This window comes from Anolis carolinensis, unplaced genomic scaffold, assembly GCF_035594765.1.
Source record: "Anolis carolinensis isolate JA03-04 unplaced genomic scaffold, rAnoCar3.1.pri scaffold_9, whole genome shotgun sequence".
NCBI classification, from domain to species: Eukaryota; Metazoa; Chordata; class Lepidosauria; order Squamata; family Dactyloidae; genus Anolis; species Anolis carolinensis.
In genome coordinates this window covers 3,618,352-3,640,213 of record NW_026943820.1, presented here as the reverse complement: position 1 = coordinate 3,640,213, position 21,862 = coordinate 3,618,352, and the positions used below count along the sequence as shown (strand labels likewise).

At 52.6% G+C, this 21,862-nt stretch overlaps 1 protein-coding gene across 4 annotated transcripts in view; it reads left to right on the top strand.

Moving 5' to 3' along the window:
- The window catches only part of piezo1 (piezo type mechanosensitive ion channel component 1 (Er blood group)), a 165,921-nt gene that overhangs the window by 43,512 nt on the left and 100,547 nt on the right, over nt 1-21,862 (top strand). The window lies entirely within an intron of this gene.

Genomic DNA, 21,862 nt, shown 5'->3' with positions numbered 1-21,862 from the left:
AGTCAATGTTTTGGTGCTAAATTCATAAATACAGTAATTACTACATAGCATTACTGCGTATAGAACTACTTTTTCTGCCAAATTTGCTGTATAACATAATGCTTTGGTGCTTAATTTGTAAAATCATAACCTAATTTGATGTTTAATAGGCTTTTCCTTAATGCCTCCTTATTATCCAACGTATTTGCTTATCCAACATTCTGCCGGCCCGTTTATGTTGGATAAGTGAGACTCTACTGTATATACACACCACTTGCCTCACTGTCAAGAGTACCATTAGCCACAGAAGCAGGCGAAACCTCAGGAGAGAATGCTTCTGGAACATGTCCATATAGACCAAGAGCTCACAGCAACCCAGTGATTCAGGCCATGCAAGCTTTCGACAACAACCAGAAAACTCCCCACCCTTCCTGGCTTATTGCAAGCCCTTCTTTCTCTTCCTTCCCCCGGATCCTTCCTCAGTTTCCCCACCCGTCAGGGCCGGGAGTTGGCTTCCTTCCTGGCAAGCCCATCCCTCGGGGTCTGCAAAGGGACGCGTGTGTTTGTGTCCAGCTGGCCCTTGGTGACGTGCCGCTCGGCCATCTCCGGGTCCTGATCACAGAAAGGCCAGAAAGCCTTTCCTGTTTCAAAAGGACAGGCCTGTTTTGTAGAAAAGAGGGTTGTATTGCTGGCATTCACTGCATCTCCCAGCGTTCTGCAACAAGCCTGTGCCAGCTGGGAGTTACAGTTCAAAACACCGTGCTCTTACCATTGGCAATCTCATTGGGTCGCTCATGGTGGCTTGTAAGCCAGCAGTTTGCAATAACAATAACAATTATTATTATTATTATTATTATTATTATTATTATTATTATTATTATTATTATTTTATTATGACACAGCAAACAAGATAGATATGCTGGATTTCGTTTCACAAATTATTATTATTATTATTATTGACACAATGACGTTGTATGACACAGCAAACAAGATAGATATGCTGGATTTCGTATCACAGAATCACAAGTCAAACACTTCCCAAGTGTCTAGGACTGTGTGATGTATTATTATTATTATTATTATTATTATTATTATTATTATTATTATTATTATTATTATTGTATGACACAGCAAACAAGATAGATATGCTGGATTTCATATCACAAAATCACAAGTCAAACACTTCCCAAGTGTCTAGGACTGTGTGATGTATTATTATTATTATTATTATTATTATTATTATTATTATTGTATGACACAGCAAACAAGATAGATATGCTGGATTTCGTATCACAAAATCACAAGTCGAACACTTCCCAAGTGTCTAGGACTGTGTGATGTATTTTCGGATGATGCACGCAGATCCCAGCAGGGTGGCTTTTTGCAGTTGGCAGATCGTAATGTTGTCAATGTCTATTGTTTCCAAATGCCGGCTGAGATCTTTTGGCACGGCACCCAGTGTGCCCATCACCACCGGGACCACCTGTACTGGTTTCTGCCAGAGTCTTTGCAGTTCAATCTTGAGGTCCTGATAGCGGCTGAGTTTTTCCTGTTGTTTTTCGTCAATGCGACTGTCACCTGGGATGGCGACATCCATCATCCAAACCTTTTTCTTTTCCACAACTGTGATGTCTGGTGTGTTGTGTTCCAGAACTTTGTCAGTCTGGATTCAGAAGTCCCACAGTATTTTTGCGTGCTCATTTTCCAATACTTTTGCAGGTTTGTGATCCCACCAGTTCTTTGCTGCTGGGAGGTGGTACTTGAGGCATAAGTTCCAATGACTCATTTGGGCCACATAGTTGTGCCTCTGTTTGTAGTCTGTCTGTGCAATTTTCTTACAGCAGCTGAGGATATGATCAATGGTTTCATCGGTTTTCTTGCACAGTCTGTATTTTGGGTCTTCAGCTGATTTTTCGATCTTGGCCTTGATTGCCTTTGTCCTGATGTCTTGCTCCTGGGCTGCAAGGATCAGTCCTTCTGTCTCCTTCTTCAGGGTCCCATTCGTGAGCCAGAGCCAGGTCTTCTCCTTATCAGCTTTTCCTTCAATTTTGTCAAGGAACTTTCCATGCAATGTTTTGTTGTGCCAGCTGTCAGCTCTAGTTTGTAGTGTGGCTTTCTTGTACTGGTTTATTATTATTATTATTATTATTATTATTATTATTATTATTATTATTATTATTTTATTTTGACACAGCAAACAAGATAGATATGCTGGATTTCATATTATTATTATTATTATTATTATTATTATTATTATTATTATTAATTTCTTCTCATGGCTCAAGGTGTGGGTACTACAAAGTTAAAACAAAAATATTGACTCCTATATTGATCCATGCAAAGAAATGAGTTTTCCTCTCCACTGGGAGCAGGTCTTTCCTCCATCTAATGGGTCTTGCTTACCCAAAACTTTGGGGTGTTTCTACTGTTGAGTTAATGCAATTGAACTGTCATGGCTCAAGGCTATGTAGTCTACCACCTCCTCTCTTTTGGGCCCCACGGCAGGTATATTTAGACGTAACCGTGGGGTGTGAACGGTGCTAAAGATGGCACCGTGTCCTGGCCTCCTTCCTCTTGTGGTCTCCCACTCCCCAGTTGGTTGGTCGGGAGGAAATGTAGGTTTCAATTAAAACCTCAGTCCCGTCTCTTCCTCCTATTCATAGCCGCCTTGCTGTGAATTCGTGCTTTCCAGCCCAGAGAGCATGAATATCTCACCTGGAATGCAGCTTGACCCTGCTTGAACTGTCCTGGTGCAATGCTATGGAGTCACGGGAGGGTTTGTATTGGCAAACTGGGGTTGGGCTAGATGTCCTTTGGGTGCCCCTTCCAACTCTAGGGCTGAGAGTATAGTAAACTCTCCTTTGGAGTGGAGTGGATGGCCATCTGTTGGGAGGGCTTGCATTGTGTCCTCCTGCCGGGCAGACTGGGGTTGGGCTAGATGTCCTTTGGGTGCCTCTTCCAACTCTAGGGCTGAGAGTATAGTAAACTCTCCTTCTTTGGAGTGGAGTGGATGGCCATCTGTCGGGAAGGCTTGCATTGTGTCTTCCTGCCGGGCAGAAGGGGGTTGGTCTGGATGGCCTTTGGGGGTCCCTTCCAACTCTAGGATTCAGAGTAAAGTCTCCTTCTTTGGAGTGGAGTGGATGGCCATCTGTCGGGAAGGCTTGCATTGTGTCTTCCTGCCGGGCAGAAGGGGGTTGGTCTGGATGTCCTTTGGGTGCCCCTTCCAACTCTAGGATTCAGAGTAAAGTCTCCTTCTTTGGAGTGGAGTGGATGGCCATCTGTCGGGAAGGCTTGCATTGTGTCTTCCTGCCGGGCAGAAGGGGGTTGGTCTGGATGTCCTTTGGGTGCCCCTTCCAACTCTAGGATTCAGAGTAAAGTCTCCTTCTTTGGAGTGGAGTGGATGGCCATCTGTCGGGAAGGCTTGCATTGTGTCTTCCTGCCGGGCAGAAGGGGGTTGGTCTGGATGTCCTTTGGGTGCCCCTTCCAACTCTAGGATTCAGAGTAAAGTCTCCTTCTTTGGAGTGGAGTGGATGGCCATCTGTCGGGAAGGCTTGCATTGTGTCTTCCTGCCGGGCAGAAGGGGGTTGGTCTGGATGTCCTTTGGGTGCCCCTTCCAACTCTAGGATTCAGAGTAAAGTCTCCTTCTTTGGAGTGGAGTGGATGGCCATCTGTCGGGAAGGCTTGCATTGTGTCTTCCTGCCGGGCAGAAGGGGGTTGGTCTGGATGGCCTTTGGGGGTCCCTTCCAACTCTAGGATTCAGAGTAAAGTCTCCTTCTTTGGAGTGGAGTGGATGGCCATCTGTCGGGAAGGCTTGCATTGTGTCTTCCTGCCGGGCAGAAGGGGGTTGGTCTGGATGTCCTTTGGGGGTCCCTTCCAACTCTAGGATTCAGAGTAAAGTCTCCTTCTTTGGAGTGGAGTGGATGGCCATCTGTCGGGAAGGCTTGCATTGTGTCTTCCTGCCGGGCAGAAGGGGGTTGGTCTGGATGGCCTTTGGGGGTCCCTTCCAACTCTAGGATTCAGAGTAAAGTCTCCTTCTTTGGAGTGGAGTGGATGGCCATCTGTCGGGAAGGCTTGCATTGTGTCTTCCTGCCGGGCAGAAGGGGGTTGGTCTGGATGTCCTTTGGGTGCCCCTTCCAACTCTAGGATTCAGAGTAAAGTCTCCTTCTTTGGAGTGGAGTGGATGGCCATCTGTCGGGAAGGCTTGCATTGTGTCTTCCTGCCGGGCAGAAGGGGGTTGGTCTGGATGGCCTTTGAGTGCCCCTTCCAACTCTAGGATTCAGAGTAAAGTCTCCTTCTTTGGAGTGGAGTGGATGGCCATCTGTCGGGAAGGCTTGCATTGTGTCTTCCTGCCGGGCAGAAGGGGGTTGGTCTGGATGTCCTTTGGGTGCCCCTTCCAACTCTAGGATTCAGAGTAAAGTCTCCTTCTTTGGAGTGGAGTGGATGGCCATCTGTCGGGAAGGCTTGCATTGTGTCTTCCTGCCGGGCAGAAGGGGGTTGGTCTGGATGTCCTTTGGGTGCCCCTTCCAACTCTAGGATTCAGAGTAAAGTCTCCTTCTTTGGAGTGGAGTGGATGGCCATCTGTCGGGAAGGCTTGCATTGTGTCTTCCTGCCGGGCAGAAGGGGGTTGGTCTGGATGGCCTTTGAGTGCCCCTTCCAACTCTAGGATTCAGAGTAAAGTCTCCTTCTTTGGAGTGGAGTGGATGGCCATCTGTCGGGAAGGCTTGCATTGTGTCTTCCTGCCGGGCAGAAGGGGGTTGGTCTGGATGTCCTTTGGGTGCCCCTTCCAACTCTAGGATTCAGAGTAAAGTCTCCTTCTTTGGAGTGGAGTGGATGGCCATCTGTCGGGAAGGCTTGCATTGTGTCTTCCTGCCGGGCAGAAGGGGGTTGGTCTGGATGGCCTTTGAGTGCCCCTTCCAACTCTAGGATTCAGAGTAAAGTCTCCTTCTTTGGAGTGGAGTGGATGGCCATCTGTCGGGAAGGCTTGCATTGTGTCTTCCTGCCGGGCAGAAGGGGGTTGGTCTGGATGTCCTTTGGGTGCCCCTTCCAACTCTAGGATTCAGAGTAAAGTCTCCTTCTTTGGAGTGGAGTGGATGGCCATCTGTCGGGAAGGCTTGCATTGTGTCTTCCTGCCGGGCAGAAGGGGGTTGGTCTGGATGTCCTTTGGGTGCCCCTTCCAACTCTAGGATTCAGAGTAAAGTCTCCTTCTTTGGAGTGGAGTGGATGGCCATCTGTTGAGAGGGCTTGCATTGTGTCTTCCTGCCGGGCAGAAGGGGGTTGGTCTGGATGGCCTTTGAGTGCCCCTTCCAACTCTAGGATTCAGAGTAAAGTCTCCTTCTTTGGAGTGGAGTGGATGGCCATCTGTCGGGAAGGCTTGCATTGTGTCTTCCTGCCGGGCAGAAGGGGGTTGGTCTGGATGGCCTTTGAGTGCCCCTTCCAACTCTAGGATTCAGAGTAAAGTCTCCTTCTTTGGAGTGGAGTGGATGGCCATCTGTCGGGAAGGCTTGCATTGTGTCTTCCTGCCGGGCAGAAGGGGGTTGGTCTGGATGGCCTTTGGGTGCCCCTTCCAACTCTAGGATTCAGAGTAAAGTCTCCTTCTTTGGAGTGGAGTGGATGGCCATCTGTCGGGAAGGCTTGCATTGTGTCTTCCTGCCGGGCAGAAGGGGGTTGGTCTGGATGTCCTTTGGGTGCCCCTTCCAACTCTAGGATTCAGAGTAAAGTCTCCTTCTTTGGAGTGGAGTGGATGGCCATCTGTCGGGAAGGCTTGCATTGTGTCTTCCTGCCGGGCAGAAGGGGGTTGGTCTGGATGTCCTTTGGGTGCCCCTTCCAACTCTAGGATTCAGAGTAAAGTCTCCTTCTTTGGAGTGGAGTGGATGGCCATCTGTCGGGAAGGCTTGCATTGTGTCTTCCTGCCGGGCAGAAGGGGGTTGGTCTGGATGGCCTTTGGGGGTCCCTTCCAACTCTAGGATTCAGAGTAAAGTCTCCTTCTTTGGAGTGGAGTGGATGGCCATCTGTCGGGAAGGCTTGCATTGTGTCTTCCTGCCGGGCAGAAGGGGGTTGGTCTGGATGGCCTTTGAGTGCCCCTTCCAACTCTAGGATTCAGAGTAAAGTCTCCTTCTTTGGAGTGGAGTGGATGGCCATCTGTCGGGAAGGCTTGCATTGTGTCTTCCTGCCGGGCAGAAGGGGGTTGGTCTGGATGTCCTTTGGGTGCCCCTTCCAACTCTAGGATTCAGAGTAAAGTCTCCTTCTTTGGAGTGGAGTGGATGGCCATCTGTCGGGAAGGCTTGCATTGTGTCTTCCTGCCGGGCAGAAGGGGGTTGGTCTGGATGTCCTTTGGGTGCCCCTTCCAACTCTAGGATTCAGAGTAAAGTCTCCTTCTTTGGAGTGGAGTGGATGGCCATCTGTCGGGAAGGCTTGCATTGTGTCTTCCTGCCGGGCAGAAGGGGGTTGGTCTGGATGGCCTTTGAGTGCCCCTTCCAACTCTAGGATTCAGAGTAAAGTCTCCTTCTTTGGAGTGGAGTGGATGGCCATCTGTCGGGAAGGCTTGCATTGTGTCTTCCTGCCGGGCAGAAGGGGGTTGGTCTGGATGGCCTTTGGGGGTCCCTTCCAACTCTAGGATTCAGAGTAAAGTCTCCTTCTTTGGAGTGGAGTGGATGGCCATCTGTCGGGAAGGCTTGCATTGTGTCTTCCTGCCGGGCAGAAGGGGGTTGGTCTGGATGTCCTTTGGGTGCCCCTTCCAACTCTAGGATTCAGAGTAAAGTCTCCTTCTTTGGAGTGGAGTGGATGGCCATCTGTCGGGAAGGCTTGCATTGTGTCTTCCTGCCGGGCAGAAGGGGGTTGGTCTGGATGTCCTTTGGGTGCCCCTTCCAACTCTAGGATTCAGAGTAAAGTCTCCTTCTTTGGAGTGGAGTGGATGGCCATCTGTCGGGAAGGCTTGCATTGTGTCTTCCTGCCGGGCAGAAGGGGGTTGGTCTGGATGGCCTTTGAGTGCCCCTTCCAACTCTAGGATTCAGAGTAAAGTCTCCTTCTTTGGAGTGGAGTGGATGGCCATCTGTCGGGAAGGCTTGCATTGTGTCTTCCTGCCGGGCAGAAGGGGGTTGGTCTGGATGGCCTTTGAGTGCCCCTTCCAACTCTAGGATTCAGAGTAAAGTCTCCTTCTTTGGAGTGGAGTGGATGGCCATCTGTCGGGAAGGCTTGCATTGTGTCTTCCTGCCGGGCAGAAGGGGGTTGGTCTGGATGGCCTTTGGGGGTCCCTTCCAACTCTAGGATTCAGAGTAAAGTCTCCTTCTTTGGAGTGGAGTGGATGGCCATCTGTCGGGAAGGCTTGCATTGTGTCTTCCTGCCGGGCAGAAGGGGGTTGGTCTGGATGGCCTTTGAGTGCCCCTTCCAACTCTAGGATTCAGAGTAAAGTCTCCTTCTTTGGAGTGGAGTGGATGGCCATCTGTCGGGAAGGCTTGCATTGTGTCTTCCTGCCGGGCAGAAGGGGGTTGGTCTGGATGGCCTTTGGGTGCCCCTTCCAACTCTAGGATTCAGAGTAAAGTCTCCTTCTTTGGAGTGGAGTGGATGGCCATCTGTCGGGAAGGCTTGCATTGTGTCTTCCTGCCGGGCAGAAGGGGGTTGGTCTGGATGGCCTTTGGGGGTCCCTTCCAACTCTAGGATTCAGAGTAAAGTCTCCTTCTTTGGAGTGGAGTGGATGGCCATCTGTCGGGAAGGCTTGCATTGTGTCTTCCTGCCGGGCAGAAGGGGGTTGGTCTGGATGGCCTTTGAGTGCCCCTTCCAACTCTAGGATTCAGAGTAAAGTCTCCTTCTTTGGAGTGGAGTGGATGGCCATCTGTCGGGAAGGCTTGCATTGTGTCTTCCTGCCGGGCAGAAGGGGGTTGGTCTGGATGGCCTTTGGGTGCCCCTTCCAACTCTAGGATTCAGAGTAAAGTCTCCTTCTTTGGAGTGGAGTGGATGGCCATCTGTCGGGAAGGCTTGCATTGTGTCTTCCTGCCGGGCAGAAGGGGGTTGGTCTGGATGGCCTTTGGGGGTCCCTTCCAACTCTAGGATTCAGAGTAAAGTCTCCTTCTTTGGAGTGGAGTGGATGGCCATCTGTCGGGAAGGCTTGCATTGTGTCTTCCTGCCGGGCAGAAGGGGGTTGGTCTGGATGGCCTTTGAGTGCCCCTTCCAACTCTAGGATTCAGAGTAAAGTCTCCTTCTTTGGAGTGGAGTGGATGGCCATCTGTCGGGAAGGCTTGCATTGTGTCTTCCTGCCGGGCAGAAGGGGGTTGGTCTGGATGGCCTTTGAGTGCCCCTTCCAACTCTAGGATTCAGAGTAAAGTCTCCTTCTTTGGAGTGGAGTGGATGGCCATCTGTCGGGAAGGCTTGCATTGTGTCTTCCTGCCGGGCAGAAGGGGGTTGGTCTGGATGGCCTTTGAGTGCCCCTTCCAACTCTAGGATTCAGAGTAAAGTCTCCTTCTTTGGAGTGGAGTGGATGGCCATCTGTCGGGAAGGCTTGCATTGTGTCTTCCTGCCGGGCAGAAGGGGGTTGGTCTGGATGGCCTTTGGGGGTCCCTTCCAACTCTAGGATTCAGAGTAAAGTCTCCTTCTTTGGAGTGGAGTGGATGGCCATCTGTCGGGAAGGCTTGCATTGTGTCTTCCTGCCGGGCAGAAGGGGGTTGGTCTGGATGGCCTTTGAGTGCCCCTTCCAACTCTAGGATTCAGAGTAAAGTCTCCTTCTTTGGAGTGGAGTGGATGGCCATCTGTCGGGAAGGCTTGCATTGTGTCTTCCTGCCGGGCAGAAGGGGGTTGGTCTGGATGGCCTTTGAGTGCCCCTTCCAACTCTAGGATTCAGAGTAAAGTCTCCTTCTTTGGAGTGGAGTGGATGGCCATCTGTCGGGAAGGCTTGCATTGTGTCTTCCTGCCGGGCAGAAGGGGGTTGGTCTGGATGGCCTTTGGGGGTCCCTTCCAACTCTAGGATTCAGAGTAAAGTCTCCTTCTTTGGAGTGGAGTGGATGGCCATCTGTCGGGAAGGCTTGCATTGTGTCTTCCTGCCGGGCAGAAGGGGGTTGGTCTGGATGGCCTTTGAGTGCCCCTTCCAACTCTAGGATTCAGAGTAAAGTCTCCTTCTTTTTCTTCGTGTACTCTGTGAATGCACACTAATGGAGAAGCTGCGCCTGCGCAGGTTCCGACGGAAACTCTTCCAAGCTGAAGTTCAAATTTTGGCGGTAACCACGCCCCCCTCCCCAAGGGGCATATAAGGCAGCCCCAGGCGCCCGCTCTCCAGTTCCTTTTTTTCCGCCGCAAGGTTCACTTCGGACTCTTCGCATGTCTACTACTCGTTTCAAGCGTTGCACGCAGTGTGCTGCTAAAATTCCTGACTCGGACGGCCACGCCAAGTGCCTCTTCTGTCTTGGCGAGGCTCATGTGGTCAGTACCTGCCGTTTTTGCCTAGCTCTCACGGCTCAGGCCAGAAAGAACAGAGCCGCTAGGCTTAGAGCGGCGCTCTACGAAAAATCTCTCGCGCCAGAACCGACTCCGTCGACGTCGGGTACGTCGGCGTCCTCAGCTTTGAGAGCTATGTCGGCACCACCAACTAAGCCTCCGGCAGCCAAGGCTTCCTCGGTCTCGTCCAGAGCGTCCAAGACCTCCAGGGCCGCTAAACCGGTCAAACCACCGTGTACTGTGACGACGGCGACCGTGTCGACCCGCTCCGGAAAGGTGGGACCTTCCTCGACGTCGAGCTCTCTGGCTTCGGTGACCTCGATCCGCTCTCGTATCGGTTCCCCTCCGTCCTCCTCTGCTATCAAAATAGCCTTTAAAAGGGCTCACGAGGAGTCTCGTCGAGCGCAATCCGACTCAGCTGTGGTTCCTCCCACACCTGGCAAGTCCTTGAGGGTTGCATCCAAGCAACCGCCGGCGAAGAAACGGCTAACTCAGCGCTCCTCCTCCTCGGCCTCCTCAAAGAAAGACCCGCCATCTTCCTCGACAACTTCCTCGAGAAGGTCTTCTCCTATTGTACCAGCCCAGAGGCCTAGAGATGTTTCTCAGTCTCCATTGCACCCCCTGTCTGATGGGGAGCTGCAGGACTCACCCCACCACTCTACCCAAACGGTGGTCAGGGTGCCGGTGCCGGAGCCCCTTGCGCCGCCTCGCTCGTCGCGCCAACAGCTCTTCCCTCCCACCTCGACACCGGAGCGTGGCAGACAAACGGCTCGCCTGGCTCGGGCAGCCCAGGCCTCAGCCTCTAAGGACCTTCGGCCTCCGGCCCTCTCTTCCCGCGAGGCCTTGCCTCCTCCCGAGACTGTGCTGTCTTCTCCCCCTCAGTCCCCCCAAGGGGCTGAGGAGGAAGATGCTGATGTCGACCGCCCAGACTCTGTCCTCTCGGCCTCGGTGGTCTCTCTCGGTTTCGACCTCTCTCCTCCCCACGACGCGTATGAGGCGGACCCGCCTTCTCCTACTGACAATGTTCGCGCTTTCGCTGAGCAAATGGTCAGGATGGCCGACGCCCTGGGTTTGGAGATCAAGCAAACCTCCAAAGCAGTGTCTGACCCAGTCTTCAAAAGGGTGCAGGCCCAAGCTCCGCCGGCCACGCTTCTCCCCTTTCTGCCTTATCTGTTGGACGTTATCCAGGCCTCCTGGAAAAACCCTTCCTCCATTCCTCCGACCTCGAAGAGGATCGAGACTTGGTACCGTACCGACGATGATACCCTGGAGTGGCTCAAACACCATCCCGACCCTAACTCCCTGGTCGTTAAGGCCTCTCAATCCTCAGGTCGTCAGTCGAATACTCCGGCCGACAGAGAGGGGAAGCGCTTCGACGCCGTGGGTCGAAAACTTTATTCCGGAGCCCTTTTGCTTTGCCGCATGGCGAATTATGGAGCCTGCATGGGTGCCTACCAACAAATTATCTGGGAGAAGGCGCAGCCCTTCTTCGCTAAGATGTCGGACGAAGACCGCTCCGTCCTCACTACCCTCCAACAGGAGGCAGACTCGCTCGCTCACCACCAAATACAAATGGCGAAGCATACAGGTGATACTGCGGGTAAAATGATTGCCCACGCGATTTCCATTCGCCGCCACGCCTGGCTGAGGTCTTCGGGTCTCTCCTCATCTTCCAGACAGGTCATTGAGGACCTTCCCTTTGACGCGCTCGGACTGTTTCACGCCGGTACCGATGACAAACTCAAGTCTAATCATGACTTTAAAATTCTTGCGTCTAAATGTGGCGACCAACCTCAACCTCAGCGCACTCGCTGGTTCCCGCACCGTTCCCGCCGTTTCCCGCCGCAATCTTTCAGACACCATTCTTTCAGGCGGCCTTCGGGCTCGAACAATCAAGCCCATCACCAACCTCGCCGGGGACCTCATCCGCAAAAGCAACGCGGTCGATCCACCCCTGCTCCTCCGCAGCCTAATCGGCGTACCTGACGCCAACCCCTGCCAAAGCTCCTCGCCCGCTACCGTTGTAGAGCCCACGCTGCCTCGTCCCTTCGGTATCTTTGCAGACCGACTAGCCCCTTTCTACAATCAATGGGACTCTATTACTTCAGATGCATGGGTTCTCCGCATTGTCCAAGACGGCTACGCCTTAGAGTTCATGGACCTCCCTCCTACAGGTCACGTTCTCCACTCAAACCCTTCCCCAGAGATACTGGCCGAAGTCGAAGCGCTACTGGCCAAAGGCGCTATCCGTCCCTCCCCTCCCGAACTGGACCCTTTAAGTTTCTTCTCCAGATACTTTACAGTCCCGAAAAGAGGAGGCGGGCTACGCCCGATTCTGGACTTAAGGGCACTCAATATATTCATCCGCCCCTCCAAATTCAGGATGGTCTCTATTGCCTCTATCCTCCCGATGCTGCAGCGGGGAGACTACTTTGCCTCCATAGACTTACGAGACGCCTACTTCCACGTGGCAATACGAGAGGCGCACAGACGGTTCCTATGCTTCAAAGTTCTCGACCAAACCTACCAGTTTACCGTTTTGCCCTTCGGTCTCGTCACGGCCCCGAGGGTCTTCACCAAGGTTGTCGCCGCCGTAGCGGCCCACCTCAGGCTACATGGCATCACGGTCTTTCCTTATCTGGACGACTGGCTTCTCGTCGGGCCCGACCCGGTTCTTCTCCAAAATCACGTCTCTTTCACGCTGCGTCTTCTAAAATCTCTCGGCCTCCAACTCAATTCCGAGAAGTCAAATCTCTCCCCGTCAACCCGAATCCGGTTCATCGGGGCCCTCTTCGACTCCGTCGCAGAGACTGTGTCACTTCCGTTCGACAGATTCCTGGCTCTCCGCCACCATATCGCCCTTTGTCGATCTGCCCGGAGGGTCAGAGCCCGTGTCATTCAGGTCCTTCTAGGCCACATGGCCTCCACGGTTCTCACGACCCCGTTTGCCAGGCTGCGCCTTCGGACCCTGCAAAGGTGGTTTATAGACACTTTCAAACCGTTCCACCACCACAACTCCAGATACCTGTCGGTACCGTCGTCCGTCCGCCAGTCTCTCTCATGGTGGATGTCTCACCAAAACGTGTGCAAGGGCCTTCCTTTCCATCCAGCCCCGCCATCGCTAACCATAACCACAGACTCCTCCACCTACGCTTGGGGAGCCCACATGAACGGTCTAACGGTTCAAAATCTTTGGTCCCCGTCAGAGAGGGCCAACCACATAAACTTCCTCGAACTTCTCGCCATTCTCAAAGCCCTAAAAGCATTCTCCCCCCTCATCCGCCACAAGTCCATCCTCATTCAATCGGACAATCTAGTAGCAGTATTCTACATCAACAAACAGGGTGGTACGGGTTCGAGGAAACTGATGCTCCTCTCCTCTCGTCTCTGGATTTGGTGCATAGCCCACGGCGTACAGATCTCTGCAATCCACCTACCGGGCGCCCAAAACGGCTTAGCGGATGCCCTCAGCAGGATGACTTCTTCCTCTCACGAATGGAAGCTCAATCCCGAGGTCCTCGACGGTCTGTTCCGCCTCTGGGGGCGCCCTACTCTGGATCTCTTCGCGTCTCCCCACAACGCTCAGCTACCCCGCTACGGAGCGAGGCTCCCCCCGAACTCTTTCCCCGGCTGCCTAGGGGATGCCTTTCTTCTGGACTGGTCGGCGGAGATGCTTTATCTTTTTCCACCGATTCCCCTCATACCGAAAGTTCTCGAAAAACTTCTCTCGATCTCGGTCACGGCGATTCTCATAGCTCCGGCCTGGCCCCGCCAACCGTGGTATCCAGCCCTTCTTCGCCTCTCCAGAGGATCGTTTCACCCTCTGCCTCTCTCGCCGCACCTTCTCTCACGGGAGGACGGCAAAATTCTTCACCCGGACCTTTCTTCCCTTCATCTCACTGCATGGAGGATTCTTACCTAGCCTCTCTTCCGCAGAATCTGCAAGACGTCCTGCGGGCAGCCCATAAGCCGTCTACTACCAAGGCTTATTCCTACAAACTCTCTCGCTTTCATGCCTTCCTTCGATCCCGTAACGTCGACACCTTCCCGACCTCGGTATCGGTGGTCCTCGACTTCCTCATGACTCTCGTCGAGAAGAAACTTTCTCTTGCCTCTATAAAAGCTTATCTCGCAGCTCTTTCCTGGTCTTTTCAGCGCCACGGCCAGCCATCTCTTTTTTCTCACCACCTGATCAAAACCTTTCTCCGGGGCTACAATAACATCTGCCCGCCGTCGCTACCACCTACGCCGGGCTGGAGCCTCGAACTTGTACTTTCTCAACTGTCTTCTGCTCCCTTCGAACCGCTTGCCTCGACCGATCTACGCCTGCTCTCCTGGAAGTTGGCCTTTCTGGTGGCGATCACGTCGGCACGACGGCCATCCGAGCTCGCTGCCCTCAGAGTCGACGAGCCTTATCTTCGTTTCCACCATGACCGCGCTGTTCTTCGCCCGGACATTACCTTTCTTCCTAAGGTGGTGTCAGCCTTCCACCTCAACCAGGACATTGTCTTACCAGCTTTCTTCTCTAACCCCTCCTCTCCTCTCGAGCAAAAACTGCACCTTCTCGACGTTCGGAGAGCACTTCTTTTCTACAGGGACCGTACTAAGGACATTCGTAAGTCACAAAGACTCTTTGTCGCCTATGCCCAGGACAAGTTGGGTAATCCCATCTCTTCCCAAAGACTGTCCCACTGGATCGCTCAGGCCATTGAGTTGGCCTATGAACTAGCCAAGCGACCTCCCCCTCCTTCCATCCGCCCGAGGTCGACTAGGGGCCTCTCGGCGTCGACCGCCTTCCTTAGGGGTATTCCGCTTGACTCCATATGTAAAGCGGCTATCTGGTCAAACCCTCTCACGTTTGTCTCTCACTACAGGCTGGACAGTAAGGCCCTTAAAGACTCGGCCTTTGCAAGATCAGTACTCTCATCTTGCCTCTCCTGACTCTCAGACGTTTTTTCTCTTCATATTCACCCACAGGTGACTCTCTATACCTCTCCTTCAAGTTGGACGGGGTTTTTTCCCCATACCTGCCTCTAGGGATATGTTTTTTTTTCCCATGATTGTATTGAGCAGTTGCTCTGTTGCTTTGTACCGCCTCGTTGGCCCTGGCGGATATGCCAAAGACCAAGATGTGTTTGTCCCTCTCCCCCTGGGAGAGCGTTTATATGCACTACGCAATTGTGTATTTTTCTCTATCATGTTTATTGAAAAATTCCTTCCATGTTATGTTCTTCTTCTATGATGCTCATGTTGCATTGCACTGGTCCTTTCGGACAATTTATTGCACTGGTCCCTTGGGACGGTTATTTTTTCTATGTCCTAATAAACATGTGTTTGGACATTCACTGATTGTCGAGTTTGCCTTGTCCCACCATCCGGGACCTTAGCGTGTTAGTCTCCATTAGTGTGCATTCACAGAGTACACGAAGAAAAAGGACAGGTTGCTCACCTGTAACCATGTTTCTTCGAGTGTACTCTGTGAATTCACACAAACCCGCCCTTCCTTCCCCTCTGGCAAACCTCTCCCTTTCTCGTTGCCTTGGCGGCGTAGGAACTGGAGAGCGGGCGCCTGGGGCTGCCTTATATGCCCCTTGGGGAGGGGGGCGTGGTTACCGCCAAAATTTGAACTTCAGCTTGGAAGAGTTTCCGTCGGAACCTGCGCAGGCGCAGCTTCTCCATTAGTGTGAATTCACAGAGTACACTCGAAGAAACATGGTTACAGGTGAGCAACCTGTCCTTTGGAGTGGAGTGGATGGCCATCTGTCGGGAAGGCTTGCATTGTGTCTTCCTGCCGGGCAGAAGGGGGTTGGTCTGGATGGCCTTTGGGTGCCCCTTCCAACTCTAGGATTCAGAGTAAAGTCTCCTTCTTTGGAGTGGAGTGGATGGCCATCTGTCGGGAAGGCTTGCATTGTGTCTTCCTGCCGGGCAGAAGGGGGTTGGTCTGGATGGCCTTTGGGGGTCCCTTCCAACTCTAGGATTCAGAGTAAAGTCTCCTTCTTTGGAGTGGAGTGGATGGCCATCTGTCGGGAAGGCTTGCATTGTGTCTTCCTGCCGGGCAGAAGGGGGTTGGTCTGGATGGCCTTTGAGTGCCCCTTCCAACTCTAGGATTCAGAGTAAAGTCTCCTTCTTTGGAGTGGAGTGGATGGCCATCTGTCGGGAAGGCTTGCATTGTGTCTTCCTGCCGGGCAGAAGGGGGTTGGTCTGGATGGCCTTTGAGTGCCCCTTCCAACTCTAGGATTCAGAGTAAAGTCTCCTTCTTTGGAGTGGAGTGGATGGCCATCTGTCGGGAAGGCTTGCATTGTGTCTTCCTGCCGGGCAGAAGGGGGTTGGTCTGGATGGCCTTTGGGTGCCCCTTCCAACTCTAGGATTCAGAGTAAAGTCTCCTTCTTTGGAGTGGAGTGGATGGCCATCTGTCGGGAAGGCTTGCATTGTGTCTTCCTGCCGGGCAGAAGGGGGTTGGTCTGGATGGCCTTTGAGTGCCCCTTCCAACTCTAGGATTCAGAGTAAAGTCTCCTTCTTTGGAGTGGAGTGGATGGCCATCTGTCGGGAAGGCTTGCATTGTGTCTTCCTGCCGGGCAGAAGGGGGTTGGTCTGGATGTCCTTTGGGTGCCCCTTCCAACTCTAGGATTCAGAGTAAAGTCTCCTTCTTTGGAGTGGAGTGGATGGCCATCTGTCGGGAAGGCTTGCATTGTGTCTTCCTGCCGGGCAGAAGGGGGTTGGTCTGGATGGCCTTTGAGTGCCCCTTCCAACTCTAGGATTCAGAGTAAAGTCTCCTTCTTTGGAGTGGAGTGGATGGCCATCTGTCGGGAAGGCTTGCATTGTGTCTTCCTGCCGGGCAGAAGGGGGTTGGTCTGGATGTCCTTTGGGTGCCCCTTCCAACTCTAGGATTCAGAGTAAAGTCTCCTTCTTTGGAGTGGAGTGGATGGCCATCTGTCGGGAAGGCTTGCATTGTGTCTTCCTGCCGGGCAGAAGGGGGTTGGTCTGGATGTCCTTTGGGTGCCCCTTCCAACTCTAGGATTCAGAGTAAAGTCTCCTTCTTTGGAGTGGAGTGGATGGCCATCTGTCGGGAAGGCTTGCATTGTGTCTTCCTGCCGGGCAGAAGGGGGTTGGTCTGGATGGCCTTTGAGTGCCCCTTCCAACTCTAGGATTCAGAGTAAAGTCTCCTTCTTTGGAGTGGAGTGGATGGCCATCTGTCGGGAAGGCTTGCATTGTGTCTTCCTGCCGGGCAGAAGGGGGTTGGTCTGGATGGCCTTTGAGTGCCCCTTCCAACTCTAGGATTCAGAGTAAAGTCTCCTTCTTTGGAGTGGAGTGGATGGCCATCTGTCGGGAAGGCTTGCATTGTGTCTTCCTGCCGGGCAGAAGGGGGTTGGTCTGGATGGCCTTTGGGTGCCCCTTCCAACTCTAGGATTCAGAGTAAAGTCTCCTTCTTTGGAGTGGAGTGGATGGCCATCTGTCGGGAAGGCTTGCATTGTGTCTTCCTGCCGGGCAGAAGGGGGTTGGTCTGGATGGCCTTTGAGTGCCCCTTCCAACTCTAGGATTCAGAGTAAAGTCTCCTTCTTTGGAGTGGAGTGGATGGCCATCTGTCGGGAAGGCTTGCATTGTGTCTTCCTGCCGGGCAGAAGGGGGTTGGTCTGGATGTCCTTTGGGTGCCCCTTCCAACTCTAGGATTCAGAGTAAAGTCTCCTTCTTTGGAGTGGAGTGGATGGCCATCTGTCGGGAAGGCTTGCATTGTGTCTTCCTGCCGGGCAGAAGGGGGTTGGTCTGGATGGCCTTTGGGTGCCCCTTCCAACTCTAGGATTCAGAGTAAAGTCTCCTTCTTTGGAGTGGAGTGGATGGCCATCTGTCGGGAAGGCTTGCATTGTGTCTTCCTGCCGGGCAGAAGGGGGTTGGTCTGGATGGCCTTTGAGTGCCCCTTCCAACTCTAGGATTCAGAGTAAAGTCTCCTTCTTTGGAGTGGAGTGGATGGCCATCTGTCGGGAAGGCTTGCATTGTGTCTTCCTGCCGGGCAGAAGGGGGTTGGTCTGGATGTCCTTTGGGTGCCCCTTCCAACTCTAGGATTCAGAGTAAAGTCTCCTTCTTTGGAGTGGAGTGGATGGCCATCTGTCGGGAAGGCTTGCATTGTGTCTTCCTGCCGGGCAGAAGGGGGTTGGTCTGGATGGCCTTTGGGTGCCCCTTCCAACTCTAGGATTCAGAGTAAAGTCTCCTTCTTTGGAGTGGAGTGGATGGCCATCTGTCGGGAAGGCTTGCATTGTGTCTTCCTGCCGGGCAGAAGGGGGTTGGTCTGGATGGCCTTTGAGTGCCCCTTCCAACTCTAGGATTCAGAGTAAAGTCTCCTTCTTTGGAGTGGAGTGGATGGCCATCTGTCGGGAAGGCTTGCATTGTGTCTTCCTGCCGGGCAGAAGGGGGTTGGTCTGGATGGCCTTTGAGTGCCCCTTCCAACTCTAGGATTCAGAGTAAAGTCTCCTTCTTTGGAGTGGAGTGGATGGCCATCTGTCGGGAAGGCTTGCATTGTGTCTTCCTGCCGGGCAGAAGGGGGTTGGTCTGGATGTCCTTTGGGTGCCCCTTCCAACTCTAGGATTCAGAGTAAAGTCTCCTTCTTTGGAGTGGAGTGGATGGCCATCTGTCGGGAAGGCTTGCATTGTGTCTTCCTGCCGGGCAGAAGGGGGTTGGTCTGGATGGCCTTTGAGTGCCCCTTCCAACTCTAGGATTCAGAGTAAAGTCTCCTTCTTTGGAGTGGAGTGGATGGCCATCTGTCGGGAAGGCTTGCATTGTGTCTTCCTGCCGGGCAGAAGGGGGTTGGTCTGGATGGCCTTTGAGTGCCCCTTCCAACTCTAGGATTCAGAGTAAAGTCTCCTTCTTTGGAGTGGAGTGGATGGCCATCTGTCGGGAAGGCTTGCATTGTGTCTTCCTGCCGGGCAGAAGGGGGTTGGTCTGGATGGCCTTTGAGTGCCCCTTCCAACTCTAGGATTCAGAGTAAAGTCTCCTTCTTTGGAGTGGAGTGGATGGCCATCTGTTGAGAGGGCTTGCATTGTGTCTTCCTGCCGGGCAGAAGGGGGTTGGTCTGGATGTCCTTTGGGTGCCCCTTCCAACTCTAGGATTCAGAGTAAAGTCTCCTTCTTTGGAGTGGAGTGGATGGCCATCTGTCGGGAAGGCTTGCATTGTGTCTTCCTGCCGGGCAGAAGGGGGTTGGTCTGGATGTCCTTTGGGTGCCCCTTCCAACTCTAGGATTCAGAGTAAAGTCTCCTTCTTTGGAGTGGAGTGGATGGCCATCTGTCGGGAAGGCTTGCATTGTGTCTTCCTGCCGGGCAGAAGGGGGTTGGTCTGGATGTCCTTTGGGTGCCCCTTCCAACTCTAGGATTCAGAGTAAAGTCTCCTTCTTTGGAGTGGAGTGGATGGCCATCTGTCGGGAAGGCTTGCATTGTGTCTTCCTGCCGGGCAGAAGGGGGTTGGTCTGGATGGCCTTTGAGTGCCCCTTCCAACTCTAGGATTCAGAGTAAAGTCTCCTTCTTTGGAGTGGAGTGGATGGCCATCTGTCGGGAAGGCTTGCATTGTGTCTTCCTGCCGGGCAGAAGGGGGTTGGTCTGGATGTCCTTTGGGTGCCCCTTCCAACTCTAGGATTCAGAGTAAAGTCTCCTTCTTTGGAGTGGAGTGGATGGCCATCTGTCGGGAAGGCTTGCATTGTGTCTTCCTGCCGGGCAGAAGGGGGTTGGTCTGGATGTCCTTTGGGTGCCCCTTCCAACTCTAGGATTCAGAGTAAAGTCTCCTTCTTTGGAGTGGAGTGGATGGCCATCTGTCGGGAAGGCTTGCATTGTGTCTTCCTGCCGGGCAGAAGGGGGTTGGTCTGGATGGCCTTTGAGTGCCCCTTCCAACTCTAGGATTCAGAGTAAAGTCTCCTTCTTTGGAGTGGAGTGGATGGCCATCTGTCGGGAAGGCTTGCATTGTGTCTTCCTGCCGGGCAGAAGGGGGTTGGTCTGGATGTCCTTTGGGTGCCCCTTCCAACTCTAGGATTCAGAGTAAAGTCTCCTTCTTTGGAGTGGAGTGGATGGCCATCTGTCGGGAAGGCTTGCATTGTGTCTTCCTGCCGGGCAGAAGGGGGTTGGTCTGGATGTCCTTTGGGTGCCCCTTCCAACTCTAGGATTCAGAGTAAAGTCTCCTTCTTTGGAGTGGAGTGGATGGCCATCTGTCGGGAAGGCTTGCATTGTGTCTTCCTGCCGGGCAGAAGGGGGTTGGTCTGGATGGCCTTTGGGTGCCCCTTCCAACTCTAGGATTCAGAGTAAAGTCTCCTTCTTTGGAGTGGAGTGGATGGCCATCTGTCGGGAAGGCTTGCATTGTGTCTTCCTGCCGGGCAGAAGGGGGTTGGTCTGGATGGCCTTTGAGTGCCCCTTCCAACTCTAGGATTCAGAGTAAAGTCTCCTTCTTTGGAGTGGAGTGGATGGCCATCTGTCGGGAAGGCTTGCATTGTGTCTTCCTGCCGGGCAGAAGGGGGTTGGTCTGGATGTCCTTTGGGTGCCCCTTCCAACTCTAGGATTCAGAGTAAAGTCTCCTTCTTTGGAGTGGAGTGGATGGCCATCTGTCGGGAAGGCTTGCATTGTGTCTTCCTGCCGGGCAGAAGGGGGTTGGTCTGGATGTCCTTTGGGTGCCCCTTCCAACTCTAGGATTCAGAGTAAAGTCTCCTTCTTTGGAGTGGAGTGGATGGCCATCTGTCGGGAAGGCTTGCATTGTGTCTTCCTGCCGGGCAGAAGGGGGTTGGTCTGGATGGCCTTTGGGTGCCCCTTCCAACTCTAGGATTCAGAGTAAAGTCTCCTTCTTTGGAGTGGAGTGGATGGCCATCTGTCGGGAAGGCTTGCATTGTGTCTTCCTGCCGGGCAGAAGGGGGTTGGTCTGGATGGCCTTTGAGTGCCCCTTCCAACTCTAGGATTCAGAGTAAAGTCTCCTTCTTTGGAGTGGAGTGGATGGCCATCTGTCGGGAAGGCTTGCATTGTGTCTTCCTGCCGGGCAGAAGGGGGTTGGTCTGGATGGCCTTTGAGTGCCCCTTCCAACTCTAGGATTCAGAGTAAAGTCTCCTTCTTTGGAGTGGAGTGGATGGCCATCTGTTGAGAGGGCTTGCATTGTGTCCTCCTGTCAGGCAGAAGGGGGTTGGTCTGGATGGCCTTTGGGTGCCCCTTTCTAACATTATGATTCGATGAACATATTGGCTTTGAAGGCTGACGCTCCTTGTAGAAGGTCCTGGCGGTTCACCTTTGCCGCCAAGGCTGGAAATTTCCACCAACTCAACGGTCAGGACATAAATCTCAGCCGGGTGCCTCCCAGAGAGGGAAACTGGGCCAGACTGGGAAAGGGGACAGCTCACTTTTTCCTCTCCATATTAGAGGAGTTGGAAGGGAGGAAGAAGGGAACGAAACAGGGAGAAAGAAGAAGACTTTTCCGACAGCCGTCCAGCGGGGAGGCCAGAGAGAGAAGAAGAGCAGATCTTCCAAAAGTTCATATCAGAATTGGATTGAACGGGATGGCAATTCTGACTTTAAGATCCTATGACTCTACTGCAAGCTAAACATGAGCCAACACTGTGATGCAGCGGCTTAAAAAGCCAATGCAATTGTGTCTTCCTACATATCAGAATTGGATTGAACTGGATGGAAATTCTGACTTTAAGATCCTATGATTCTACTGCAAGCGAAACACGAGGCAACAATGTGATGCAGGGGCGAAAAAAGCCAATATGATTGTGTCTTCATAGTAGAAAGGAGTTGGACTGGATGGCCCTTCTGACTTTAAGATCTTATGATGCTACTGTAAGATAAACACGAGCCAACACTGTGATGTAGCAGCTTAAAAAGCCAATGCTATTGTGTCTTCATAGCAGAAAGGAGTTGGACTTTAAGAACCTATGATGCAGCGGCTAAAAAAGCCAATATGATTGTGTCTTCATAGTAGAAAGACCCTTCTGACTTTAAGATCCTATGATGCTACTGCAAGCTAAACATGAGCCAACATTGTGATGCAGCGGCTTAAAAAGCCAATACGATTGTGTCTTCATAGCAGAAAGGACTTGGACTTTAAGAGCCTATGATTCCACTGCAAGCTAAACACGAGCCAACACTGATGCAGCGGCTAAAAAAGCCAATATAATTGTGTCTTCATAGTAGAAAAATGCTTCTGACTTTAAGATCCTTCTTTTCTTACTTTAAAATCCTATGATGCTACTGCAAGCGAAACACGAGCCAACACTGTGATACAGCGGCGAAAAAAGCCAATATGATTGTGTCTTCATAGCAGAAAGGACTTGGACTTTAAGAGCCTATGATGCCATTGCAAGCTAAACCTGAGCCAACACTGTGATGCAGCGGCTAAAAAAGCCAATATGATTGTGTCTTCATATTAGAAAAATGCTTCTGACTTTAAGATCCTTCTTTTCTTACTTTAAGATCCTTTGATGCTACTGCAAGCTAAACATGAGCCAACA